Consider the following 27,087-nt stretch of genomic DNA (forward strand, 5'->3'; position numbering starts at 1 on the left):
CCTCGCCTCCGCCCCAAAAGTGCCTGGATGGGCAAGTAATGCTGATGCCATTTACCGGGCAGGCAAGAAGTGGACACAGAAAGAGCCACAGAAAGGGCCACTGATGTCCAGGGGCTGTAGAAGAAGTCCTTCTGTGAGCAGAGTGGCCTCACCCTGAAGGGAAGACACCTCCTAGCTCTGAGAGCAGTGGATCCTCGTGGATCTTGTCTAAAGGCCATGGGGTCCTAACAGCTGACCCTCTCTCTCCCCAGCCTTTGCACACACAGCAACAACCTTTCCCAGGGGTCTTTCCCAAATTTGGTGTAAAGCTGAGATGCTGAGGAGTGCGGAATATCCTGTGTGCTTCTCCTCTGAGGAGGAACAGCAAATGCTAAAGGACGTGTGGTGGGATCTTTGGCATCCATCAGACTACTCCCGTCTGTCTCAGGTGCTGACCCGTGTGCTAGAAAAGAGCAGGAGGCTTCAGAGAGGCCTTCTTTTGGTCCCATGGCCAGCTGCTCTGGCAGCAAAGGCCCTGGGAGGAAGAGGGGCTGATGCTGGTAGCCTGGCTGTGTTTGTGGAAGCGGGAAGGGATAGGACAAGGGATAATACCCTGAGGTATTATCACAAGGAGAGTGCCCCGAGAAGGAGAGTGTGTGACAGGCCCAGGCTGGTACCTGCCTTGTCCCCTGTAGTTGTCCCACTTACGGTCACAGAGCCGCAAAGGGCTAAGGGACAGCTCAAAGGCTCTGCCCTGAGCTATACCCAGTGCAGAAGGCAGGCAGACTCCAGCAGCACTCCTTCTGTGCCCAGCCCTGTGTGTTGTGTTTGACCTTTATCTCGTGTGCCTGCATGCTGTGTGCCGGGGCGTGTAGACGGGCCAGGGAAGCAGCAGGCAGAGGCAGAAACATGCAGGCCGGAGCATGGCCCCCTCAGCCCCCACAACAGACTTTCCCTGCGCTTCAGGGCTGGGGCAGACGGCCTTCCCTGTGTGCCTGTCAGGCCTCAGCCCAGCGGTGGGCAGAGCCCTGCAGCGGTCAGGCAGCAGCGAGGGCTGGGCTGCGACAGGCAGTCAGAGGAGCCCTGCTCTGCGGGGGAGCGCAGCACAGGCAGGGGCAGGGCGCTGTCTGTGAGGGGGCGCAGCCGCATCACGGGGCAGCGTGATTTGCGGGCATGGTGGCGGCCCTGGTGAGCTGTGTGGAGAGCAGGTGGTGGGAGCCTGCAAAGCAGGCAGGCAGGTGCCCCATTGCTGCGGGTTTGGCTCAGGGCACCGCAGGCAGGGCTGGGCGAGGTGGGGGCAGCAGGTCTGGGGGAGAGCAGAGTGGCGCAGCGGAAGCGTGCTGGGCCCATAACCCAGAGGTCGATGGATTGAAACCATCCTCTGCTACAGCCTTTACTTGCAGGCTCCTGTGCCAAGCTTTTGTGCCTCTGCTGCCGTTCGTTCGCTCCTCTCTCATGCCATGGCTGGGGCTGGTATGGCTGTTGCACTCCCTCGGCTCTGCACCCTTCCCCTTTGCTTTCTTGCCAGTCAGCACTCCAAAAGGGCCCCTGAGCAGCGCAGGCTGCTGTGCAGCAGCAGACACACCACAGCCTAACTCTTTCCACTGGAAACACAGCAGGCAAAACCTGCCCTCTCCCATGCCTGCCCGTGTGGGCAGGTGGCTGGAAGGAGGAGGCCCCTGAGGTGGTGAGCTGCAGGAGCCTCAGGGAGGCATGCAGCCAGATGCGTTGGTGGTATAGTGGTGAGCATAGCTGCCTTCCAAGCAGTTGACCCGGGTTCGATTCCCGGCCAACGCACACCAGCTTTTCTTCAGCCAGGCAGCAGCAGCAGCCGTGTGTCGGGCTCCAAAACCACCCAGTTTCTGTCCTGACATTTGAATGCAACATGCTTAGGGGCATGGTGCTGCTGGATTCCTCTCCCAGGGCACCCCCATGACCGAAGTGCTGAAGCAGTTTAGTGCTGCAGCAGATGGATGGCTGTCCTTTAAGGCTCAAAGGCCTGTCTGGCTGTCTGAAGTCACACCAACTTGACTGAATTTGCTCTCTTCATCCTGCTCTGTATTCGGCATCTCTGCAGAGCTGGCTGCTAAAAATGGTGTTTCTTGAGCTTCAGAGAGTATGCTGGTGTGTACAACGCCAGTGTTCGAAGCACAGTGTTCTTTCCTCTGAGGTCGCCTTTGAAATGCTCTTTTGCACAATCGTAGCCAGGACTGCGCATCTCGGCATCCCTGTGTCCCCAGGCTGCGTTCAGAGCCACTGCCATACTACACTGAGACTCGGTCATTTTGGAGACGTTCTGAATATAACTGGAAGTGGATGCAACAAAGTTCCTGGGAAGAAGGAAGTGAGGTACACACTCTGCTCTCTGGAGATACCACTCTGACGCCTTTCCAGGCACATTCCTTTGAATCCAGATCCCCGACCTGTCCCTGTCCTTCCCTGTCCACAGAAGTACAGCATGGAACAGAAGCCATGCGTACGTGTCTGCGGTAGGAGGGCTCCAACCTCACGTCCATCCTGTGATCACCATGATGGAGACTCACTTCTCTAAGAAATTTCCACCTTTCTGTTATGCACCTGTTTATGCTAGTTGCTGTGGAATGAGGTCGGGGAAGTCCATATAGCCGTGGCAGCGCACCAAGCGTGGGGAATGACTGGCAGGCATGGGAGAGGGCAGGTTTTGCCTGCTGTGTTTCCAGTGGAAAGAGTTAGGATGTCAGGAGAGAGGGCACCTGAGTGCCATGAGAGGAAGAAGGCATTGCACGTTGTGCAACACATAGGAAGGTGTGTTGCTTGTTGTGTCATCGTGACAGCTCTTTGTTTTGTTGAACCTCGTGCTATGCCCCATGCCTTGCTCAGGGCAGGGCCACAGCAGGTGTCCAGGAGGTCCCATGGTGTAATGGTGAGCACTCTGGACTCTGAATCCAGCGATCTGAGTTCAAATCTCAGTGGGACCTCTTCTCTGACTTTTATTCCAATCTTCCAAGTTCCTGCCTTCCTCCCTACCCTGTGTTACCAGCCCCAGAGCACCGGTATCGGTGCCCCTCCTCCTACCCTGGGCCCCACTGCCCGCAGGCTCTTGCTTATGGAAACCCGTCACGTGCTCGGGTAGAGGAGACTGTTGAAACCCATGGCCCGTGGCAACTTGGTCATCTCCAAAGACTCCACAACATCCAAGAACGGTACATTGCCATTTTGACCACTTTCAGATCCGTAGTAGAGGGTTACTGTGCAATGCTTTCCTTGAGCAGTGAGGAGCTAATGGAGGCAGGAAGAGAACAGAGCACCACGAGTCTCCAGCAGTGCTGCACAAGGTCTTTAATGAGAACGAGGAAAGGCAGTGGAGCAGTACAGAGACCAAGAAGATCGTTTGCAGGGTTCAGGGAGGCAGAGAGAACGGCCCATCCATCTCAGGGATGTCTGCCCCAAATGGGATGATCCACGTGCTTCAGCAGTTGAAGCGGCAGAGTGGGGAAGGCAGACACAGCCCTGACCCCCCCAGACCAAGGGAGCCCCCAGAAGAGATGGGAACCCCCCCACTGCTGAGGGAGCTGCCAACAGCAGCTGACAGAGAGGATCCCACGGCGGTGCTCTGTGGGAAGGAGGAGAGGATGGGGCCCGGCAGGGTCACCACAACCGGAGAGGCCTCAATGAACACCGTCGAGTCAGCGCACCGGGCGACACACGGCTCACTGCAGCTGCTGGCAAGTGGGGTTGGGCCAGAGGCACCGCAGGAGGATGGGACACAGGGTCTGAAGCAAGACATCTCTCGTCGAGGGAGGCGAAGCTGAAACACAGAGTAGCAGGGAGGGGACACACACCCCAAAGTCAGCCTTTGTCATCTCCAAAACAGAAATGGCTGCACTGAAGATTGGGCAGGATGCACCGGGCTATTTGCTAAGGGTCCATCTCTTTTCAGGCACTTAATTCTTGCAGAGAGACATCCCTGCAGCTGAGCCCCATCAATCTCCCTCTGCTAGAGAGGTCCCCACAGTCCCCAGCTCTCCAAATCCACCCCTTCAAAAGGGAGAAAAGTCACGGGCCCGAACCATCTGTATTGCAGTGCCAATCTGAGGCAGCCCAAGGACCAAACGGAGTCGCCAGCGTGACAGCAATGGGGCCCTCAGGGAGAGCTGGAGCGAGCGCAGGCTTACCTCGTTCCTCAAGGAAAGGGAGAGAGAAGAGAAGTGGATGCAGAGCCTGCAGCAGCATGGTCTTTTATACTGCATCCCAGAGCCCCACGGGAACAGAAACATTCCTTGCTCATGAAGCATCAAAACACCTCATAGTTGCTTCCTTCAGAGGCCTTGGTGGTGGTTAAGAGCTTGCTTCTTTCATCTGCCAGCTTTTGTTCCTGCCTCATACCACCCAACACTGAAATGATGTATCTGTGTTCCCAGCTCCTAAGGCCAATTACAACAGAGGTCTTCGGCTGCCTCTGCGGGATTGTGTGTTTCCGTCATACAAACGTCCTTTGGAGTATCATCCACTTTGTGGTGAGCATGGCCACCAGTCATGGTGATACTCAGCCACAGAGGACACAAGGTGTCACCACACAAGGGCATTCAGTGCTGAGACTGGAGCTAATTCTGTGAGAAATTTCTCCCTGTGGTTTATCACAGTAATACAGGAGACCATGCAGTATGGTCAGGTAGAAGATCAAGATACAACAGGTGGAGGAGACATGGGCCATGTTTCCAAGATGTTTCAGCAAGGATGGAGTGTTCTGAAGTAGGGGAGGTCTCCTGAAGGAAGAAACTAAGGTTTTTTCTGGGTGGTGACAGTTATTCAATGGATAGGGGACTGTTCTTTGCAAAGCTTTTCTGAGCCCTGTTCTTTCATCAGCACAAGCATGCGTAAAAGCACCTGGTATTTCAGGAAGGGTACAGAGCCCCTTCAAACAGTTTAGGTAAGGAAAACAGCACACAAGAGGCAGGGAGGAGTGAGGCTAGGAGTTCTGATATTCCTGGCACGCCTGAGGCCGAAAAGCCATGTCCACTGCTGTCCACAGCTGGGTGACTCATGTTTGCCTGCAGCTCAGGGATTTTCCCAGCTCTTCCACATCAGGATGACTGTCAGGTGTGATGGGAGGCAAATCCCCACTGACTTTGAACTTCAACTCATAGAAGGGCCTCCTCCCTCCCTGGTCCAGGAAAAAATGATTTCAGGTTAAGGCTCCTTGCCGCAAGCCTCAACCCAAAAGCAGGCCAGGCAGACCTCTGGCCAGTGGGACAAATGTGTTGAGGAAACCAGGTCAATTGGAGAGTGCGTCAAGTTCAGGAAAGGACGCGGGCATCTCTTGCATCACCTTCCTATGCCTTGACCTGCTGCATTTCTGTGAAGGCACAGAGAAAGGTCTCACTGCTTCAGAGAGATGACTTGAAAGAGAACTGCATTGGTCTCAGGTGTACCCTTCCTCCATTTGACTCTGCTTTCATTGAACTTTGTCTTTGGGCTCTGTCAGAGCATGACGAGTGTCAGCAATGAACTTGATGTCCTCTCCTCTACATTCTGGAGGCTTCCTCTACTTCAGAACACTCCATCCTTGCTGAAACATCTTGGAAACATGGCCCATGTCTCCTCCACCTGTTGTATCTTGATCTTCTACCTGACCATACTGCATGGTCTCCTGTATTACTGTGATAAACCACAGGGAGAAATGTCTCACAGAATTAGCTCCAGTCTCAGCACTGAATGCCCTTGTGTGGTGACACCTTGTGTCCTCTGTGGCTGAGTATCACCATGACTGGTGGCCATGCTCACCACAAAGTGGATGATAGTCCAAAGGACGTTTGTATGACGGAAACACACAATCCCGCAGAGGCAGCCGAAGACCTCTGTTGTAATTGGCCTTAGGAGCTGGGAACACAGATACATCATTTCAGTGTTGGGTGTATGAGGCAGGAACAAAAGCTGGCAGATGAAAGAAGCAAGCTCTTAACCACCACCAAGGCCTCTGAAGGAAGCAACTATGAGGTGTTTTGATGCTTCATGAGCAAGGAATGTTTCTGTTCCCGTGGGGCTCTGGGATGCAGCATAAAAGACCATGCTGCTGCAGGCTCTGCATCCACTTCTCTTCTCTCTCCCTTTCCTTGAGGAACGAGGTAAGTAAGCCTGCGCTCGCTCCAGCTCTCCCTGAGGGCCCCATTGCTGTCACGCTGGCGACTCCGTTTGGTCCTTGGGCTGCCTCAGATTGGCACTGCAATACAGATGGTTCGGGCCCGTGACTTTTCTCCCTTTTGAAGGGGTGGATTTGGAGAGCTGGGGACTGTGGGGACCTCTCTAGCAGAGGGAGATTGATGGGGCTCAGCTGCAGGGATGTCTCTCTGCAAGAATTAAGTGCCTGAAAAGAGATGGACCCTTAGCAAATAGCCCGGTGCATCCTGCCCAATCTTCAGTGCAGCCATATCTGTTTTGGAGATGACAAAGGCTGACCTTGGGGTGTGTGTCGCCTCCCTGCTACTCTGTGTTTCAGCTTCGCCTCCCTCGACGAGAGATGTCTTGCTTCAGACCCTGTGTCCCATCCTCCTGCGGTGCCTCTGGCCCAACCCCACTTGCCAGCAGCTGCAGTGAGCCGTGTGTCGCCCGGTGCGCTGACTCAACGGTGTTCATTGAGGCCTCTCCGGTTGTGGTGACCCTGCCGGGCCCCATCCTCTCCTCCTTCCCACAGAGCACCGCCGTGGGATCCTCTCTGTCAGCTGCTGTTGGCAGCTCCCTCAGCAGTGGGGGGGTTCCCATCTCTTCTGGGGGCTCCCTTGGTCTGGGGGGGTCAGGGCTGTGTCTGCCTTCCCCACTCTGCCGCTTCAACTGCTGAAGCGCGTGGATCATCCCATCTGGGGCAGACATCCCTGAGATGGATGGGCCGTTCTCTCTGCCTCCCTGAACCCTGCAAACGATCTTCTTGGTCTCTGTACTGCTCCACTGCCTTTCCTCGTTCTCATTAAAGACCTTGTGCAGCACAGCTGGAGACTCGTGGTGCTCTGTTCTCTTCCTGCCTCCATTAGCTCCTCACTGCTCAAGGAAAGCATTGCACAGTAACCCTCTACTACGGATCTGAGAGTGGTCAAAATGGCAATGTACCGTTCTTGGATGTTGTGGAGTCTTTGGAGATGACCAAGTTGCCACGGGCCATGGGTTTCAACAGTCTCCTCTACCCGAGCACGTGACGGGTTTCCATAAGCAAGAGCCTGCGGGCAGTGGGGCCCAGGGTAGGAGGAGGGGCACCGATACCGGTGCTCTGGGGCTGGTAACACAGGGTAGGGAGGAAGGCAGGAACTTGGAAGATTGGAATAAAAGTCAGAGAAGAGGTCCCACTGAGATTTGAACTCAGATCGCTGGATTCAGAGTCCAGAGTGCTCACCATTACACCATGGGACCTCCTGGACAGCTGCTGTGGCCCTGCCCTGAGCAAGGCATGGGGCATAGCACGAGGTTCAACAAAACAAAGAGCTGTCACGATGACACAACAAGCAACACACCTTCCTATGTGTTGCACAACGTGCAATGCCTTCTTCCTCTCATGGCACTCAGGTGCCCTCTCTCCTGACATCCTAACTCTTTCCACTGGAAACACAGCAGGCAAAACCTGCCCTCTCCCATGCCTGCCAGTCATTCCCCACGCTTGGTGCGCTGCCACGGCTATATGGACTTCCCCGACCTCATTCCACAGCAACTAGCATAAACAGGTGCATAACAGAAAGGTGGAAATTTCTTAGAGAAGTGAGTCTCCATCATGGTGATCACAGGATGGACGTGAGGTTGGAGCCCTCCTACCGCAGACACGTACGCATGGCTTCTGTTCCATGCTGGACTTCTGTGGACAGGGAAGGACAGGGACAGGTCGGGGATCTGGATTCAAAGGAATGTGCCTGGAAAGGCGTCAGAGTGGTATCTCCAGAGAGCAGAGTGTGTACCTCACTTCCTTCTTCCCAGGAACTTTGTTGCATCCACTTCCAGTTATATTCAGAACGTCTCCAAAATGACCGAGTCTCAGTGTAGTATGGCAGTGGCTCTGCACGCAGCCTGGGGACACAGGGATGCCGAGATGCGCAGTCCTGGCTACGATTGTGCAAAAGAGCATTTCAAAGGCGACCTCAGAGGAAAGAACACTGTGCTTCGAACACTGGCGTTGTACACACCAGCATACTCTCTGAAGCTCAAGAAACACCATTTTTAGCAGCCAGCTCTGCAGAGATGCTGAATACAGAGCAGGATGAAGAGAGCAAATTCAGTCAAGTTGGTGTGACTTCAGACAGCCAGACAGGCCTTTGAGCCTTAAAGGACAGCCATCCATCTGCTGCAGCACTAAACTGCTTCAGCACTTCGGTCATGGGGGTGCCCTGGGAGAGGAATCAAGCAGCACCATGCCCCTAAGCATGTTGCATTCAAATGTCAGGACAGAAACTGGGTGGTTTTGGAGCCCGACACACGGCTACTGCTGCTGCCTGGCTGAAGAAAAGCTGGTGTGCGTTGGCCGGGAATCGAACCCGGGTCAACTGCTTGGAAGGCAGCTATGCTCACCACTATACCACCAACGCATCTGGCTGCATGCCTCCCTGAGGCTCCTGCAGCTCACCACCTCAGGGGCCTCCTCCTTCCAGCCACCTGTCCACACGGGCAGGCATGGGAGAGGGCAGGTTTTGCCTGCTGTGTTTCCAGTGGAAAGAGTTAGGCTGTGGTGTGTCTGCTGCTGCACAGCAGCCTGCGCTGCTCAGGGGCCCTTTTGGAGTGCTGACTGGCAAGAAAGCAAAGGGGAAGGGTGCAGAGCCGAGGGAGTGCAACAGCCATACCAGCCCCAGCCATGGCATGAGAGAGGAGCGAACGAACGGCAGCAGAGGCACAAAAGCTTGGCACAGGAGCCTGCAAGTAAAGGCTGTAGCAGAGGATGGTTTCGATCCATCGACCTCTGGGTTATGGGCCCAGCACGCTTCCGCTGCGCCACTCTGCTCTCCCCCAGACCTGCTGCCCCCACCTCGCCCAGCCCTGCCTGCGGTGCCCTGAGCCAAACCCGCAGCAATGGGGCACCTGCCTGCCTGCTTTGCAGGCTCCCACCACCTGCTCTCCACACAGCTCACCAGGGCCGCCACCATGCCCGCAAATCACGCTGCCCCGTGATGCGGCTGCGCCCCCTCACAGACAGCGCCCTGCCCCTGCCTGTGCTGCGCTCCCCCGCAGAGCAGGGCTCCTCCGACTGCCTGTCGCAGCCCAGCCCTCGCTGCTGCCTGACCGCTGCAGGGCTCTGCCCACCGCTGGGCTGAGGCCTGACAGGCACACAGGGAAGGCCGTCTGCCCCAGCCCTGAAGCGCAGGGAAAGTCTGTTGTGGGGGCTGAGGGGGCCATGCTCCGGCCTGCATGTTTCTGCCTCTGCCTGCTGCTTCCCTGGCCCGTCTACACGCCCCGGCACACAGCATGCAGGCACACGAGATAAAGGTCAAACACAACACACAGGGCTGGGCACAGAAGGAGTGCTGCTGGAGTCTGCCTGCCTTCTGCACTGGGTATAGCTCAGGGCAGAGCCTTTGAGCTGTCCCTTAGCCCTTTGCGGCTCTGTGACCGTAAGTGGGACAACTACAGGGGACAAGGCAGGTACCAGCCTGGGCCTGTCACACACTCTCCTTCTCGGGGCACTCTCCTTGTGATAATACCTCAGGGTATTATCCCTTGTCCTATCCCTTCCCGCTTCCACAAACACAGCCAGGCTACCAGCATCAGCCCCTCTTCCTCCCAGGGCCTTTGCTGCCAGAGCAGCTGGCCATGGGACCAAAAGAAGGCCTCTCTGAAGCCTCCTGCTCTTTTCTAGCACACGGGTCAGCACCTGAGACAGACGGGAGTAGTCTGATGGATGCCAAAGATCCCACCACACGTCCTTTAGCATTTGCTGTTCCTCCTCAGAGGAGAAGCACACAGGATATTCCGCACTCCTCAGCATCTCAGCTTTACACCAAATTTGGGAAAGACCCCTGGGAAAGGTTGTTGCTGTGTGTGCAAAGGCTGGGGAGAGAGAGGGTCAGCTGTTAGGACCCCATGGCCTTTAGACAAGATCCACGAGGATCCACTGCTCTCAGAGCTAGGAGGTGTCTTCCCTTCAGGGTGAGGCCACTCTGCTCACAGAAGGACTTCTTCTACAGCTCCTGGACATCAGTGGCCCTTTCTGTGGCTCTTTCTGTGTCCACTTCTTGCCTGCCCGGTTAATGGCATCAGCATTACTTGCCCATCCAGGCACTTTTGGGGCGGAGGCGAGGACAAGTACTCAAAGTGAGCAAGGGGGAGCTGCTGTGTTCCCTGGCAAGGCCCTATGCAGCTGGAGGAACACGGCTGTGCCTGGGCCCCTGAGGGCCTGCATCCCGTGGCAGCAGCACGGTCGCTGCAGGCAGACCAAAAGGGGACTGCATGCCGTAGTTGGCAGGATTCGAACCTGCGCGGGGAAACCCCAATGGATTTCTAGTCCATCGCCTTCACCACTCGGCCACAACTACCTGCTCCGGCCAGCTCTGATGGCATCATCAAGTGCTCTGGGCAATGACCACCAGCTCCCTGCCACTCTCAACGACAGGCTGCACCCAAAGCCGCTGCACAAGGGACCTGCACCAGCAGCCCAAATTGCCACCTGCTGACACGCTTCCTGGCCCCTTGACTGCTCAAAGCCCACGGATAAGGACGCACCTTCCTGCACCTTGGCCTCACACTGCCATACGGCATATCCTGACACACAGAATCGTATCTGCTCACCTGCCATCTCAGCTGCTTCCATGGAAAAAGCGTGGAGACAACCTGTGTGGAGACAGACCCTGACAGCGGAAGCTGTGGGATGGGATATTAGCCATGGGATGCAGTCTTTCCCAAACTGATCCAATGTGACCTTCCAACAGAACGCAGTTCTTCAAGAACCACTCCAACATGCTCCTTACAACAGGGTACAGCCCTTCAGCAACAGACTCTCCCAGATTGGGTCCCCCACAGGCTGCAGCTCCCACCAGACACCCTGCTCCACCAGGAGCTCCTCTCCAGGGATTGCCGTTCTGGCCCAGAGTCTGCTCCTCTGATGGCTAACAATGGTCTGCAATGTCCTTCGGGCCGTATCTACCTGCTCCACCATGGTCCGCTACACAGGCTGCAGGGGGACAGCCTGCTCCTCCACTGTCCTCAACGCGAGCCACAGGGCAACTTCTTCTCCAGACCTTGAGCATCTCCTTCCATTCCTTCTTCATTGAAATTTGTGTCTGCAGGGTTGCTACTTTCTACTTTTCCTCACACCTCTCTCCCAGATGCTGTTGCACAGTGTTTTTCTTTTCCCCCCCCTTTCTGATATATGCTATAAAAAAGGCACAACTAACATTGCGTATTGGCTCAGCTTTGGACAGTCGTGGGTCCCTTTCTGAGATGTCTGAAACTGGCTATGCAGCAGCAATATTGGGAAGATGGTGTTGGATTGTCAGTGTAGAGGGGGTGGTGTTTCTCTGCCATGAACTGTCACACACTTTAGGAGTCAGTCCAACATCGTGTCACAGCATCAGGAGTCAACCCGACATTCCAGAAAAGTTTTCAAGCGGCAAGGCCAACAGAGTTGTGCTCTCCTGCTTCTTCTGCATGGGCTGCAAATGAGCCTCATCCCTGTGACACTGGATCTCAGTCATTGCTCAGCACTCGGCCCATATCCTCTCACTTCTCGCTGACTCTCCAAGCCTTTTCCTGTGCACTGACACCATGAGACTGTCACAGCCTTCCCCTCAGGGCTTTATGTCATAGAGCCCTCTGTAGCCAGCTGGCTGGGGCCCACGTAGGGCAGAAGGAAGCACCCTTGCTCCGCCAATGAACAGGCCATGAAACAGCCCTGTTGGCCGAGTGGTTGGTTCTGCATTTCCACAGGCTCTGGAGGGAATGCAGGGAGTCAGGGGAAGAGTACACTTTTGCCTTGAGCCCCTTGGCAGCACGTTGAATGTGCAAAGCCATCACTTGCTGGCACCTCCTTTGGTTGCCGCTGTGCAGGATTGCCTCAGCCTTAGGGAGAAGCGTTAGCAGTGTGCTGCCCCTGTGCCAGGGACTCTTGGGTTCGAGTCCCACTCCCGAGCAGCTTCTTTCCTCTGCCCTTTGCCCAACTCCAGGGGAGTACACTCAGGCCAAGCCTGTCCTCCTGTACATGCTCCTCTGAGGACTGTGCTGTTGGGCTTCCACACCTAAGGTGTCCCACCTCCTGGGGTAGGGCCTCATCTCAGGAAATGCCCTCATGCCTTTGATTCCCTGGGAAAATTCCTAAGTAGGGCCTGGGATCAAATATTGTCCTTGTGCTTCTTGGTTTGTTGGTTTTTTTTGGGTGGTGTTGGTTATACACAGGAGATGGGGCTGTTGTTTGAAGAGCTTTTGTGAGCTTTTTTTGTTCTTTCATCTGGGTGTGAAAGCCCACAGCTAATTCTAGGTTTGATCTCCATGAGACACGGGGTCTGAACATGCTCATTGGCACCACAGAGAACATGAGGGCTCTGTACGTGCATTGAACGCCATCTGCCCTAATTTTCCTTGCTCACCAGTGACTAGAAAAGTCTCCTGTGCAGCAGTGCTGAAAGGATGAGGGGAAGTGTGTCCCAGCACAGAGTTTCCTGCCAATCCTGGACGGAGGCTTCATGCTTAATTCCAGTATTTATTTCCTCTCCATCTCCAGACCCTGAGATCTGCTCAACACTGCTGGCATCCTCTCTGCCACTTCCTTCCTGGTTGCCAGCTTATTTGCCGGGAAAGTCAGCTTGGAGATCCCCCGGCTGGCAGAGGGGTCCAGCATGCCAGCCCCTTCTCAGGTGAAAGTGTTCCTCTTTGGTGGATTCCTGCCTCTTACCTTATAAAAGCAGCCATCAGCAGGGGAAATTAAGGTACCAATGAAGTGCATCTAGGGCCTGGACTCATCTGAGAACGCCTTGAGGTGGGCAAGGTCTAGAAAGGGTGATGAGTCCCACCTGAGAAACCTCATCTAGGTGAGCCTGCAGTGCACAGGGGGTTGGAGTGGCTCACCTCCAAAGGTAATTTCCAGTCCAACAGGAGTAATGCGGACTCTGGACCAGCCACACAAAGGCAATGCCTTGGGAGGCAGCAGCACGGGAATGCATAAAAGCAAGTGTTATTTCAGGAAGGGTACAAAGCCCCTTGGAAACACCCTTGGTGAGGAAAGCAGAACGTTGGGAGGAGCTCTGTAATTTCTGGCACATTAGAGGCTGAAAAGCCATGGCCACTGCTGTCCACAGCTGGGTGACTCATGTCTGCCTGCAGCTCAGGGATTTTCCCAGCTCTTCCACATCAGGATGACTGTCAGGTGTGCTGGGAGGCAGATCCCAGTCACTTTATACGTGGAAATGCATGGAAGGGGCTGCTCCATCCCTGGCCCAGAACAAAGACAATTCCGGTTTAGGCTCCTTGCCGCAAGCCTCGCCTCAAATGCAGGCCAGGCAGACCTCTGGCCAGTGGGACAAATGTGTTGAGGAAACCAGGTCAATTGGAGAGTGCGTCAGCTTCAGGGAAGGACGCGGGCATCTTGCATTGCGTTCCTATGCCTTGACCTGCTGCATTTCTGTGAAGGCACAGAGAAAGGTCTCACTGCTTCAGAGAGATGACTTGAGAGAGAACTGCATTGGCCTCAGGTGTACCCTTCCTCCATTTGACTCTGCTTTCATTGAACTTTGTCTTTGGGCTCTGTCAGAGCATGACGAGTGTCAGCAATGACCTTGTCCTCTCCTCTCCATTCAGGATGCTTCCTCTACTTCAGAACACTCCATCCTTACTGAAACGTCTTGGAAACATGGCCCATGTCTCCTCCACGTGTGCTGTCTTGATCTTCTACCTTCCCTTAGTCCAAGGTCTCCTCCATATCTGTGACAAACCACAGGGAGAAATGTCTCACAGAATTAGCTCCAGTCTCAGCACTGAATGCCCTTGTGTGGTGACACCTCGTGTCCTCTGTGGCTGAGTATCACCATGACTGGTGGCCATGCTCACCACAAAGTGGATGATAGTCCAAAGGACGTTTGTATGACGGAAACACACAATCCTGCAGAGGCAGCCGAAGACCTCTGTTGTAATTGGCCTTAGGAGCTGGGAACACAGATACATCATTTCAGTGTTGGGTGGTATGAGGCAGGAACAAAAGCTGGCAGATGAAAGAAGCAAGCTCTTAACCACCACCAAGGCCTCTGAAGGAAGCAACTATGAGGTGTTTTGATGCTTCATGAGCAAGGAATGTTTCTGTTCCCGTGGGGCTCTGGGATGCAGTATAAAAGACCATGCTGCTGCAGGCTCTGCATCCACTTCTCTTCTCTCTCCCTTTCCCTGAGGAACGAGGTAAGCCTGCGCTCGCTCCAGCTCTCCCTGAGGGCCCCATTGCTGTCATGCTGGCGACTCCGTTTGGTACTTGGGCTGCCTCAGATTGGCACTGCAATACAGATGGTTCGGGCCCGTGACTTTTCTCCCTTTTGAAGGGGTGGATTTGGAGAGCTGGGGACTGTGGGGACCTCTCTAGCAGAGGGAGATTGATGGGGCTCAGCTGCAGGGATATCTCTCTGCAAGACTTAAGTGCCTGAAAAGAGATGGACCCTTACCAAATAGCCCGGTGCATCCTGCCCAATCTTCAGTGCAGCCATTTCTGTTTTGGAGATGACAAAGGCTGACTTTGGGGTGTGTGTCCCCTCCCTGCTACTCTGTGTTTCAGCTTCGCCTCCCTCGACGAGAGATGTCTTGCTGCAGACCCTGTGTCCCATCCTCCTGCGGTGCCTCTGGCCCAACCCCACTTGCCAGCAGCTGCAGTGAGCCGTGTGTCGCCCGGTGCGCTGACTCAACGGTTGCCATCCAGCCCTCACCGGTCGTGGTGACCCTGCCAGGCCCCATCCTCACCTCCTTCCCTCAGAGCACCGCCGTGGGATCCTCTCTGTCAGCTGCTGTTGGCAGCTCCCTCAGCAGTGGGGGGGTTCCCATCTCTTCTGGGGGCTCCCTTGGTCTGGGGGGGTCAGGGCTGTGTCTGCCTTCCCCACTCTGCCGCTTCAACTGCTGAAGCGCGTGGATCATCCCATCTGGGGCAGACATCCCTGAGATGGATGGGCCGTTCTCTCTGCCTCCCTGAACCCTGCAAACTTTCTTCTTGGTCTCTGTACTGCTCCACTGCCTTTCCTCGTTCTCATTAAAGACCTTGTGCAGCACAGCTGGAGACTCGTGGTGGTCTGTTCTCTTCCTGCCTCCATTAGCTCCTCACTGCTCAAGGAAAGCATTGCACAGTAACCCTCTACTACGGATCTGAAAGTGGTCAAAGATGGCAATGTACCGTTCTTGGATGTTGTGGAGTCTTTGGAGATGACCAAGTTGCCATGGGCCATGGGTTTCAACAGTCTCCTCTACCCGAGCACGTGACGGGTTTCCATAAGCAAGAGCCTGCGGGCAGTGGGGCCCAGGGTAGGAGGAGGGGCACCGATACCGGTGCTCTGGGGCTAGTAACACAGGGTAGGGAGGAAGGCAAGAACTTGGAAGATTGGAATAAAAGTCAGAGAAGAGGTCCCACTGAGATTTGAACTCAGATCGCTGGATTCAGAGTCCAGAGTGCTCACCATTACACCATGGGACCTCCTGGACACCTGCTGTGGCCCTGCCCTGAGCAAGGCATGGGGCATAGCACGAGGTTCAACAAAACAAAGAGCTGCCACGATGACACAACACGCAACACACCTTCCTATGTGTTGCACAACGTGCAATGCCTTCTTCCTCTCATGGCACTCAGGTGCCCTCTCTCCTGACATCCTAACTCTTTCCACTGGAAACACAGCAGGCAAAACCTGCCCTCTCCCATGCCTGCCAGTCATTCCCCATGCTTGGTGCGCTGCCACGGCTATATGGACTTCCCCGACCTCATTCCACAGCACCTAGCATAAACAGGTGCATAACAGAAAGGTGGAAATTTCTTAGAGAAGTGAGTCTCCATCCTGGTGATCGCAGGATGGACGTGAGGTTGGAGCCCTCCTACTGAAGGGAATTGATCACACAACTCCAGGCTGGTGTGCAGCTGAAGCATTTATTGAGTATACATTCTTACATTTATACCCTTAGCATCTTTACACGTGCTGGTTATGCTACCAGGGAAGAACGCTCGTTGGTGGCTATAGTAGTGTTCATGCAACTATCACGTTCTTATTCTGCTCATTGATTTATTGTCATGCGGACCTCTCGTGCTGGTTGTCTTCTCAACTCCTCAATTGTTACTTCTTCTTTGACCTTGTGCTACTTGTCTTGTACCTTATCTTGCATTTTTCTACTAGATACTTTATTTCTGTGTCTAGCAGATTCCACAGGCTTCCAAAATGAGCTCCTATATCCTACCACTGACACGTACACATGGCTTCTACTCTTTGCTGTAATCTTGTGGATGGGGAAGGACAGGGACAGGTCGGGGATCTGGATTCAAAGGAATGTGCCTGGAAAGGTGGCAGAGTAGTGTCTCCAGAGAGCGGAGTGTGTACCTCACTTCCTTCTTCCCAGGAACTTTGTTGCATCCACTTCCAGTTATATTCAGAACGTCTCCAAAATGACCGAGTCTCAGTGTAGTATGGCAGTGGCTCTGCACGCAGCCTGGGGACACAGGGATGCCGAGATGCGCAGTCCTGGCTACGATTGTGCAAAAGAGCATTTCAAAGCCAACCTCAGAGGAAAGAACGCTGTGCTCCAAACACTGGCGTTGTACACACCAGCATAGTCTCTGAAGCTGAGGAAACCCCACCTTAGATCATCCAGCACCACAGAGATGCCACATATAGAGGAGGACGAAGAGAGCAAATACACTCGAGTTGGTGTGACTTGAGAACACCCAGACAGGCCTATGAGTCTTTGAGACATAAAGGACAGCCATCCACCTGCTGCAGCACCAAACTGCTTCAGCAGTTCTCAGCACCCTCGTCATGGGGCTGCTCGTCCCTGGGAGAGAAACCACGCAGCACCATGCTCTGGGGAGGCGGTTGGAGTGGCTCACATCCAAAGGTCCTTTCAAGTCTAAGTCTCACAAGTCATATGAGCCATGGACCAGCCGCACAAAGGTAGTTCCCTGAAGGTCAGCAGCTCCAGAATGTGCAAAAGCAAACGTTGTTTCAGGAATGGTAGAAAGACCCTTGGAAATGCCTTTGGTGAAGAAAGAAGCACTTGGGTGGAATGGGGTAGGAGCTCTCCTGTTCCTGGCATGACTGAGGCCAGGACACCAAGTCTACTCTGTCTGCAGCTTGGTGACTCATGTTTGCCTGCAGTTCTGGGATTTTCCCAGCTCTTCCTCGTCAGGATGACTGCCAGGTGCGCTGGGAGGCTGATTTGCCCTCATGCCATGAGCCTGTCCTCAAAAGCAGCCCAGCCAGACCTCTGGCCAATGGGATGAAGCTGCTGAGCAGCACACGGACATTTGATTGTGGGTCACTTATAGGGAAGAATGTGGGCATCGCTTTGATCACACTGCTTCAAAAACAAAACTAAACACAACAACAACCAAGAACATACCCCAGAAGACAAAACAAGCAAATGCTGTGCGGAAGCAAAGAGAGAGAAAACAATTATACACTACTTCCCATCGGGAAGTTCTGTTGGGCCACATCTTGGGAAGCGGGGTCTCAAAATGCATAGTGGTCGCGTGGGTGGACAGATGTGTTCCTAATGTGAGCACCGCCTTCTCCTTTCCTGCCCAGCTTTTCTTGCCGAGTCTGACATCATATGGTAGGGAATATCCCTTTGGTCACTTCAGATCGGCTGTTCTGCCAAGGCCGCCTCCCCAGCTCTTGCCGACCCCCTGCCTACTGGCCTTAGGGTGGATTAGAGAGAGTTCTGATGGCATGGAAGCACTGCTCAGCAATCGACAAAACACTGGTGCCATATCAGTGCTGTTCTAGCTACAAGTGCAGAGCACAACGCTATATGGGCTGCTGTGGGGAAAGTTAACTCCTGCACAGCCAGACACCTTACACACGCACATCTCTAGCTCATCTTGTTTATTCCCCATCCTGCGTGCATCAGGATTCTGGTCCTCTAACAGAAGCACCCCATATTTTCCAGAAAGGATACGTGCGATTTCTTCATAATGCTGCCTTGTAGGCACTTCCTTCCCTATTTGCAAGTGCTCAAAGTGCCTTAAGCCCCAGCTGGGTGATTTTCCTATCCCTCCCTCTCACATCATGATCCCTTCCTGTCACATCACCATGGGCAAAGAGAGAAGCAGTGCTCACAAGCTGCCACAAGAAAATCGCCAGCTGTCCTTTGGAGAAAACAGGTCACAGTGGGCATGGTGGAGCCCTGGAAGAGCTACCAAGAGCCTGCGACCTGAGGGGGATGCAGTGCTCAGATGGCAACCAGATAATCACAGAATCACAGAATCACAGAATCACAGAATCACATAATTTCTAGGTTGGATGAGACCTCAAGATCATTGAGTCCAACCTCTAACCTAACACTAACAGTCCCCACTAAATCATATCCCTAAGCTCTACATCTAAACGTCTTTTGAAGACTTCCAGGGATGGGGACTCCACCACCTCCCTGGGCAGCCTGTTCCAGTGCTTAACAACCCTTTCAGTAAAGAAATTCTTTCTAACATCTAACCTAAAACTCCCCTGGCGCAACTTTAGCCCATTCCCCCTCGTCCTGTCACCAGGCACGTGGGAGAACAGGCCAACCCCCACCTCACTACAACCTCCTTTAAGGTATCTGTAGAGAGCGATAAGGTCGCCCCTGAGCCTTCTCTTCTCCAGGCTGAACAAGTCCAGCTCCCTCAGCCGCTCCTCGCAGGACTTGTTCTCCAGGCCCCTCACCAGCTTCGTCGCCCTTCTTTGGACCCGCTCAAGCACCTCGATGTCCTTCTTGTAGCGAGGGGCCCAAAACTGAACACAATACTCGAGGTGCGGCCTCACCAGAGCCGAGTACAGGGGGACGATCACCTCCCTAGCCCTGCTGGTCACACTGTTTCTGATACAAGCCAGGATGCCGTTGGCCTTCTTGGCCACCTGAGCACACTGCTGGCTCATATTCAGCCGACTGTCCACCATCACTCCCAGGTCCTTCTCTGCCTGGCAGCTCTCCAACCACTCATCTCCCAGCCTGTAGCTCTGCTTGGGGTTATTGCGCCCCAGGTGCAGGACCTGGCACTTGGCCTTGTTAAACTTCATGCAGTTGACCTCAGCCCATCGGTGCAGCCTATCCAGATCCTCCTGCAGAGCCTTCCTACCCTCGAGCAGATCGACACACGCACCTAACTTGGTGTCATCTGCAAACTTACTGAGGGTGCACTCAATGCCCTCGTCCAGATCATTGATGAAGATGTTAAAGAGGACCGGCCCCAGCACCGAGCCCTGGGGGACGCCACATAAGGCCCAGAAACCCCTGAGATAAATGGGATATTTGGCCAGCTGACGCCGGAACTTCAGCCAAAAGGATTTCCAGAGGGTCCTTCAGACCCTGAGTACTCTGGCGTGTACTGTATCAGATGGGCCCCAGAGCAGCCACACAAAGCGAATGCCTTGGGAGGCAGCAGCACAAGAATGCGTAAAAGCACCTGGTGTTTCAGGAAGGGTACAGAGCCCCTTGGAAACTCCCTTGGTGAGGAAAGCAGCACGTAGGTAGGAGTGAAGCTAAGAGCTCTGCTATTCCTGGCACGCCTGAGGCCGAAAAGCCATGTCCACTGCTGTCCACAGCTGGGTGACTCATGTTTGCCTGCAGCTCAGGGATTTTCCCAGCTCTTCCACATCAGGATGACTGTCAGGTGTGCTGGAAGGCAGATCCCAGTCACTTTATACATGGAAATGCATGGAAGGGGCTGCTCCATCCCTGGCCCAGGAAAAAATGAATTCAGGTTAAGGCTCCTTGCCGCAAGCCTCAACCCAAAAGCAGGCCAGGCAGACGTCTGGCCAGTGGGACAAATGTGTTGAGCAAATCAGGTCAATTGGAGAGTGCGTCAAGTTCAGGAAAGGACGCGGGCATCTCTTGCATTGCGTTCCTATGCCTTGACCTGCTGCATTTCTGTGAAGGCACAGAGAAAGGTCTCACTGCTTCAGAGAGATGACTTGAGAGAGAACTGCATTGGCCTGAGGTGTACCCTTCCTCCATTTGACTCTGCTTTCATTGAACTTTGTCTTTGGGCTCTGTCAGAGCACGACAAGTGTCACCTTGATGTCCTCTCCTCTGCCTTCAGGATGCTTCCTCTACTTCAGAACACTCCATCCTTACTGAAACGTCTTGGAAACATGGCCCATGTCTCCTCCACGTGTTCTGTCTTGATCATCTTGACCTGCCCTTAGTCCAAGGTCTCCTGCATATCTGTGACAAACCACAGGGAGAAATGTCTCACAGAATTAGCTCCAGTCTCAGCACTGAATGCCCTTGTGTGGTGACACCTTGTGACCTCTGTTGTAATTGGTCTTAGGAGCTGGGAACACAGATACATCATTTCAGTGTTGGGTGGTATGAGGTAGGAACAAAATCTGGCAGATGAAAGAAGCAAGCTCTTAACCACCACCAAGGCCTCTGAAGGAAGCAACTATGAGGTGTTTTGATGCTTCATGAGCAAGGAATGTTTCTGTTCCCGTGGGGCTCTGGGATGCAGCATAAAAGACCATGCTGCTGCAGGCTCTGCATCCACTTCTCTTCTCTCTCCCTTTCCCTGAGGAACGAGGTAAGTAAGCCTGCGCTCGCTCCAGCTCTCCTTGAGGGCCCCATTGCTGTCACGCTGGCGACTCCGTTTGGTACTTGGGCTGCCTCAGATTGGAACTGCAATACAGATGGTTCTGGCCCGTGACTTCTTTCCCTTTTGAAGGGGTGGATTTGGAGAGCTGGGGACTGTGGGGACCTCTCTAGCAGAGGGAGATTGATGGGGCTCAGCTGCAGGGATGTCTCTCTGCAAGACTTAAGTGCCTGAAAAGAGATGGACCCTTACCAAATAGCCCGGTGCATCCTGCCCAATCTTCAGTGCAGCCATTTCTGTTTTGGAGATGACAAAGGCTGACTTTGGGGTGTGTGTCCCCTCCCTGCTACTCTGTGTTTCAGCTTCGCCTCCCTCGACGAGAGATGTCTTGCTTCAGACCCTGTGTCCCATCCTCCTGCGGTGCCTCTGGCCCAACCCCACTTGCCAGCAGCTGCAGTGAGCCGTGTGTCGCCCGGTGCGCTGACTCGACGGTGTTCATTGAGGCCTCTCCGGTCGTGGTGACCCTGCCGGGCCCCATCCTCTCCTCCTTCCCTCAGAGCACCGCCGTGGGATCCTCTCTGTCAGCTGCTGTTGGCAGCTCCCTCAGCAGTGGGGGGGTTCCCATCTCTTCTGGAGGCTCCCTTGGTCTGGGGGGGTCAGGGCTGTGTCTGCCTTCCCCACTCTGCCGCTTCAACTGCTGAAGCACATGGATCATCCCATTTGGGGCAGACATCCCTGAGATGGATGGGCCATTCTCTCTGCCTCCCTGAACCCTGCAAACTTTCTTCTTGGTCTCTGTACTGCTCCACTGCATTTTCTCATTCTCATTAAAGACCTTGTGCAGCACTGCTGGAGACTCGTGGTGGTCTGTTCTCTTCCTGCCTCCATTAGCTCCTCACTCCACAAGGAAAGCATTGCAAGGAAAGCTGGCCTGTTTCTACTGGAAAGAGAGGAGGGAGAAGCTGCCTTCACTCAGGGCAGTGAGTATGTCCCTGGGAAGAGACAGACACGATGTCCTGCGGACACCCTGCCAAGCTTAGCCATGCTGTGATTCTGTCATGACTGATGAAAGGGCAGGCTGTGGGAGCAGGGACTGCTTCACCTGCAGAAGAGAAGGCTCAGCGGGCTTCTTATCCATGTGTCTAAATATGTGGGGAAGGCAGGCTGGGCAGGTGCGATAAAGGAGAGAGAGCCAGCCTCTTTTCAGAGGTGTTCTCTCGAGGCAGCAGAATGCAGTGCACAACAGTGTAAATGCACTAAATGCCACACACAGTATCTTTCTATCGCTCAAAGGAAAGAACGCTTTGCTCTGAACACTGGTGTTGTACTCACCGAAGTGTACTCTCTGAAGTTGAGGAATCCCCACCTCTGACCAGCCAGCTCTGTAGAGATGCCAAATACAGAGCAGGATGAAGAGAGCAAATTCAGTCAAGTTGGTGTGACTTCAGACAGCCAGACAGGCCTTTGAGCCTTAAAGGACAGCCATCCATCTGCTGCAGCACTAAACTGCTTCAGCACTTCGGTCATGGGGGTGCCCTGGGAGAGGAATCCAGCAGCACCATGCCCCTAAGCATGTTGCATTCAAATGTCAGGACAGAAACTGGGTGGTTTTGGAGCCCGACACACGGCTGCTGCTGCTGCCTGGCTGAAGAAAAGCTGGTGTGCGTTGGCCGGGAATCGAACCCGGGTCAACTGCTTGGAAGGCAGCTATGCTCACCACTATACCACCAACGCATCTGGCTGCATGCCTCCCTGAGGCTCCTGCAGCTCACCACCTCAGGGGCCTCCTCCTTCCAGCCACCTGTCCACACGGGCAGGCATGGGAGAGGGCAGGTTTTGCCTGCTGTGTTTCCAGTGGAAAGAGTTAGGCTGTGGTGTGTCTGCTGCTGCACAGCAGCCTGCGCTGCTCAGGGGCCCTTTTGGAGTGCTGACTGGCAAGAAAGCAAAGGGGAAGGGTGCAGAGCCGAGGGAGTGCAACAGCCATACCATGAGAGAGGAGCGAACGAACGGCAGCAGAGGCACAAAAGCTTGGCACAGGAGCCTGCAAGTAAAGGCTGTAGCAGAGGATGGTTTCGATCCATCGACCTCTGGGTTATGGGCCCAGCACGCTTCCGCTGCGCCACTCTGCTCTCCCCCAGACCTGCTGCCCCCACCTCGCCCAGCCCTGCCTGCGGTGCCCTGAGCCAAACCCGCAGCAATGGGGCACCTGCCTGCCTGCTTTGCAGGCTCCCACCACCTGCTCTCCACACAGCTCACCAGGGCCGCCACCATGCCCGCAAATCACGCTGCCCCGTGATGCGGCTGCGCCCCCTCACAGACAGCGCCCTGCCCCTGCCTGTGCTGCGCTCCCCCGCAGAGCAGGGCTCCTCCGACTGCCTGTCGCAGCCCAGCCCTCGCTGCTGCCTGACCGCTGCAGGGCTCTGCCCACCGCTGGGCTGAGGCCTGACAGGCACACAGGGAAGGCCGTCTGCCCCAGCCCTGAAGCGCAGGGAAAGTCTGTTGTGGGGGCTGAGGGGGCCATGCTCCGGCCTGCATGTTTCTGCCTCTGCCTGCTGCTTCCCTGGCCCGTCTACACGCCCCGGCACACAGCATGCAGGCACACGAGATAAAGGTCAAACACAACACACAGGGCTGGGCACAGAAGGAGTGCTGCTGGAGTCTGCCTGCCTTCTGCACTGGGTATAGCTCAGGGCAGAGCCTTTGAGCTGTCCCTTAGCCCTTTGCGGCTCTGTGACCGTAAGTGGGACAACTACAGGGGACAAGGCAGGTACCAGCCTGGGCCTGTCACACACTCTCCTTCTCGGGACACTCTCCTTGTGATAATACCTCAGGGTATTATCCCTTGTCCTATCCCTTCCCGCTTCCGCAAACACAGCCAGGCTACCAGCATCAGCCCCTCTTCCTCCCAGGGCCTTTGCTGCCAGAGCAGCTGGCCATGGGACCAAAAGAAGGCCTCTCTGAAGCCTCCTGCTCTTTTCTAGCACACGGGTCAGCACCTGAGACAGACGGGAGTAGTCTGATGGATGCCAAAGATCCCACCACACGTCCTTTTGCATTTGCTGTTCCTCCTCAGAGGAGAAGCACACAGGATATTCCGCACTCCTCAGCATCTCAGCTTTACACCAAATTTGGGAAAGACCCCTGGGAAAGGTTGTTGCTGTGTGTGCAAAGGCTGGGGAGAGAGAGGGTCAGCTGTTAGGACCCCATGGCCTTTAGGCAAGATCCACGAGGATCCACTGCTCTCAGAGCTAGGAGGTGTCTTCCCTTCAGGGTGAGGCCACTCTGCTCACAGAAGGACTTCTTCTACAGCCCCTGGACATCAGTGGCCCTTTCTGTGGCTCTTTCTGTGTCCACTTCTTGCCTGCCCGGTAAATGGCATCAGCATTACTTGCCCATCCAGGCACTTTTGGGGCGGAGGCGAGGACAAGTACTCAAAGTGAGCAAGGGGGAGCTGCTGTGTTCCCTGGCAAGGCCCTGTGCAGCTGGAGGAACACGGCTGTGCCTGGGCCCCTGGGGGCCTGCATCCCGTGGCAGCTGCACGGTCGCTGCAGGCAGACCAAAAGGGGACTGCATGCCGTAGTTGGCAGGATTCGAACCTGCGCGGGGAAACCCCAATGGATTTCTAGTCCATCGCCTTCACCACTCGGCCACAACTACCTGCTCCGGCCAGCTCTGATGGCATCATCAAGTGCTCTGGGCAATGACCACCAGCTCCCTGCCACTCTCAACGACAGGCTGCACCCAAAGCCGCTGCACAAGGGACCTGCACCAGCAGCCCAAATTGCCACCTGCTGACACGCTTCCTGGCCCCTTGACTGCTCAAAGCCCACGGATAAGGACGCACCTTCCTGCACCTTGGCCTCACACTGCCATACGGCATATCCTGACACACAGAATCGTATCTGCTCACCTGCCATCTCAGCTGCTTCCACGGAAAAAGCGTGGAGACAACCTGTGTGGAGACAGACCCTGACAGCGGAAGCTGTGGGATGGGATATTAGCCATGGGATGCAGTCTTTCCCAAACTGATCCAATGTGACCTTCCAACAGAACGCAGTTCTTCAAGAACCACTCCAACATGCTCCTTACAACAGGGTACAGCCCTTCAGCAACAGACTCTCCCAGATTGGGTCCCCCACAGGCTGCAGCTCCCACCAGACACCCTGCTCCACCAGGAGCTCCTCTCCAGGGATTGCCGTTCTGGCCCAGAGTCTGCTCCTCTGATGGCTAACAATGGTCTGCAATGTCCTTCGGGCCGTATCTACCTGCTCCACCATGGTCCGCTACACAGGGTGCAGGGGGACAGCCTGTTCCACCGCAAAGCCGCAAGAAAGAAGAAAGAAAGACTTGAATCCTCAAGTCTAAGATAGTGTTTCTTTCTCCTCTTCTGCTGCATGGGCTGCAAATGAGCCTCATCCCTGTGACACTGGATCTCAGTCATTGCTCAGCACTCGGCCCATATCCTCTCACTTCTCGCTGACTCTCCAAGCCTTTTCCTGTGCACTGACACCATGAGACTGTCACAGCCTTCCCCTCAGGGCTTTATGTCATAGAGCCCTCTGTAGCCAGCTGGCTGGGGCCCACGTAGGGCAGAAGGAAGCACCCTTGCTCCGCCAATGAACAGGCCATGAAACAGCCCTGTTGGCCGAGTGGTTGGTTCTGCATTTCCACAGGCTCTGGAGGGAATGCAGGGAGTCAGGGGAAGAGTACATGTGTGCCTTGAGCCCCTTGGCAACACGTTGAATGTGCAAAGCCATCACTTGCTGGCACCTCCTTTGGTTGCTGCTGTGCAGGATTGCCTCAGCCTTAGGGAGAAGCGTTAGCAGTGTGCTGCCCCTGTGCCAGGGACTCTTGGGTTCGAGTCCCACTCCTGAGCAGCTTCTTTCCTCTGCCCTTTGCCCATCTCCAGGGGAGTACACCCAGGCCAAGCCTGTCCTCCTGTACATGCTCCTCTGAGGACTGTGCTGTTGGGCTTCCACACCTAAGGTGTCCCACCTCCTGGGGTAGGGCCTCATCTCAGGAAATGCCCTCATGCCTTTGATTCCCTGGGAAAATTCCTAAGTAGGGCCTGGGATCAAATATTGTCCTTGTGCTTCTTGGTTTGTTGTTTTTTTTTTGGGTGGTGTTGGTTATACACAGGAGATGGGGCTGTTGTTTGAAGAGCTTTTGTGAGCTTTTTTTGTTCTTTCATCTGGGTGTGAAAGCCCACAGCTAATTCTAGGTTTGATCTCCATGAGACACGGGGTCTGAACATGCTCATTGGCACCACAGAGAACATGAGGGCTCTGTACGTGCATTGAACGCCATCTGCCCTAATTTTCCTTGCTCACCAGTGACTAGAAAAGTCTCCTGTGCAGCAGTGCTGAAAGGATGAGGGGAAGTGTGTCCCGGCACAGAGTTTCCTGCCAATCCTGGACGGAGGCTTCATGCTTAATTCCAGTATTTATTTCCTCTCCATCTCCAGACCCTGAGATCTGCTCAACACTGCTGGCATCCTCTCTGCCACTTCCTTCCTGGTTGCCAGCTTATTTGCCGGGAAAGTCAGCTTGGAGATCCCCCGGCTGGCAGAGGGGTCCAGCATGCCAGCCCCTTCTCAGGTGAAAGTGTTCCTCTTTGGTGGATTCCTGCCTCTTACCTTATAAAAGCAGCCATCAGCTGAACCAGTCAGCAGGGGAAATTAAGGTACCAATGAAGTGCATCTAGGGCCTGGACTCACCTGAGAACGCCTTGAGGTGGGCAAGGTCTAGAAAGGGTGATGAATCCCACCTGAGAAACCTCATCTAGGTGAGCCTGCAGTGCACAGGGGGTTGGAGTGGCTCACCTCCAAAGGTAATTTCCAGTCCAACAGGAGTAATGCGGACTCTGGACCAGCCACACAAAGGCAATGCCTTGGGAGGCAGCAGCACGGGAATGCATAAAAGCAAGTGTTATTTCAGGAAGGGTACAAAGCCCCTTGGAAACACCCTTGGTGAGGAAAGCAGCACGTAGGTAGGAGTCAAGCTAAGAGCTCTGCTATTCCTGGCGTGCCTGAGGCCGAAAAGCCATGTCCACTGCTGTCCACAGCTGGGTGACTCATGTTTGCCTGCAGCTCAGGGATTTTCCCAGCTCTTCCACATCAGGGTGACTGTCAGGTGTGCTGGGAGGCAGATCCCAGTCACTTTATACGTGGAAATGCATGGAAGGGCCTACTCCATCCCTGGTCCAGGAGAAAATGAAATCAGGTTAAGGCTCTATGCCGCAAGCCTCACGTCAAAAGGAGGCCAGGCAGACCTCTGGCCAGTGCGACAAATGTGTTCAGCGAACCAGGTCTTGATCGTCTTTTGCTGTCTTGATAGTCTACCTGACCTTACTCAATGGTCTCCTGCATATCTGTGATAAACCACAGGGAGAAATGTCTCACAGAATTAGCTCCAGTCTCAGCACTGAATGCCCTTGCGTGGTGACTT

The 27,087-nt window shown here is 54.6% G+C and overlaps 10 non-coding genes across 10 annotated transcripts; 2 read left to right on the forward strand and 8 right to left on the reverse strand.

The window, feature by feature from the left end:
* The first annotated feature begins 1,704 nt into the window (after nucleotides 1–1,704).
* Nucleotides 1,705–1,776, forward strand: TRNAG-UCC (transfer RNA glycine (anticodon UCC)). Its single transcript has one exon. It is a non-coding gene; the product is annotated as a tRNA-Gly (tRNA).
* A 1,088-nt stretch (nucleotides 1,777–2,864) lies between these two features.
* TRNAQ-CUG (transfer RNA glutamine (anticodon CUG)) lies at nucleotides 2,865–2,936 on the forward strand. Its single transcript has one exon. It is a non-coding gene; the product is annotated as a tRNA-Gln (tRNA).
* Nucleotides 2,937–7,284: 4,348 nt separating this feature from the next.
* On the reverse strand, nucleotides 7,285–7,356 carry TRNAQ-CUG (transfer RNA glutamine (anticodon CUG)). Its single transcript has one exon. It is a non-coding gene; the product is annotated as a tRNA-Gln (tRNA).
* A 1,088-nt stretch (nucleotides 7,357–8,444) lies between these two features.
* TRNAG-UCC (transfer RNA glycine (anticodon UCC)) lies at nucleotides 8,445–8,516 on the reverse strand. The gene has a single exon. It is a non-coding gene; the product is annotated as a tRNA-Gly (tRNA).
* A 338-nt stretch (nucleotides 8,517–8,854) lies between these two features.
* On the reverse strand, nucleotides 8,855–8,926 carry TRNAM-CAU (transfer RNA methionine (anticodon CAU)). The gene has a single exon. It is a non-coding gene; the product is annotated as a tRNA-Met (tRNA).
* A 1,446-nt stretch (nucleotides 8,927–10,372) lies between these two features.
* TRNAS-AGA (transfer RNA serine (anticodon AGA)) lies at nucleotides 10,373–10,454 on the reverse strand. The gene has a single exon. It is a non-coding gene; the product is annotated as a tRNA-Ser (tRNA).
* Nucleotides 10,455–15,496: 5,042 nt separating this feature from the next.
* Nucleotides 15,497–15,568, reverse strand: TRNAQ-CUG (transfer RNA glutamine (anticodon CUG)). The gene has a single exon. It is a non-coding gene; the product is annotated as a tRNA-Gln (tRNA).
* A 6,735-nt stretch (nucleotides 15,569–22,303) lies between these two features.
* Nucleotides 22,304–22,375, reverse strand: TRNAG-UCC (transfer RNA glycine (anticodon UCC)). The gene has a single exon. It is a non-coding gene; the product is annotated as a tRNA-Gly (tRNA).
* Nucleotides 22,376–22,698: 323 nt separating this feature from the next.
* On the reverse strand, nucleotides 22,699–22,770 carry TRNAM-CAU (transfer RNA methionine (anticodon CAU)). The gene has a single exon. It is a non-coding gene; the product is annotated as a tRNA-Met (tRNA).
* Nucleotides 22,771–24,216: 1,446 nt separating this feature from the next.
* TRNAS-AGA (transfer RNA serine (anticodon AGA)) lies at nucleotides 24,217–24,298 on the reverse strand. Its single transcript has one exon. It is a non-coding gene; the product is annotated as a tRNA-Ser (tRNA).
* Nucleotides 24,299–27,087: the final 2,789 nt, after the last annotated feature.

Source organism: Anas acuta, chromosome 12, assembly GCF_963932015.1.
Source record: "Anas acuta chromosome 12, bAnaAcu1.1, whole genome shotgun sequence".
NCBI lineage: Eukaryota > Metazoa > Chordata > Aves > Anseriformes > Anatidae > Anas > Anas acuta.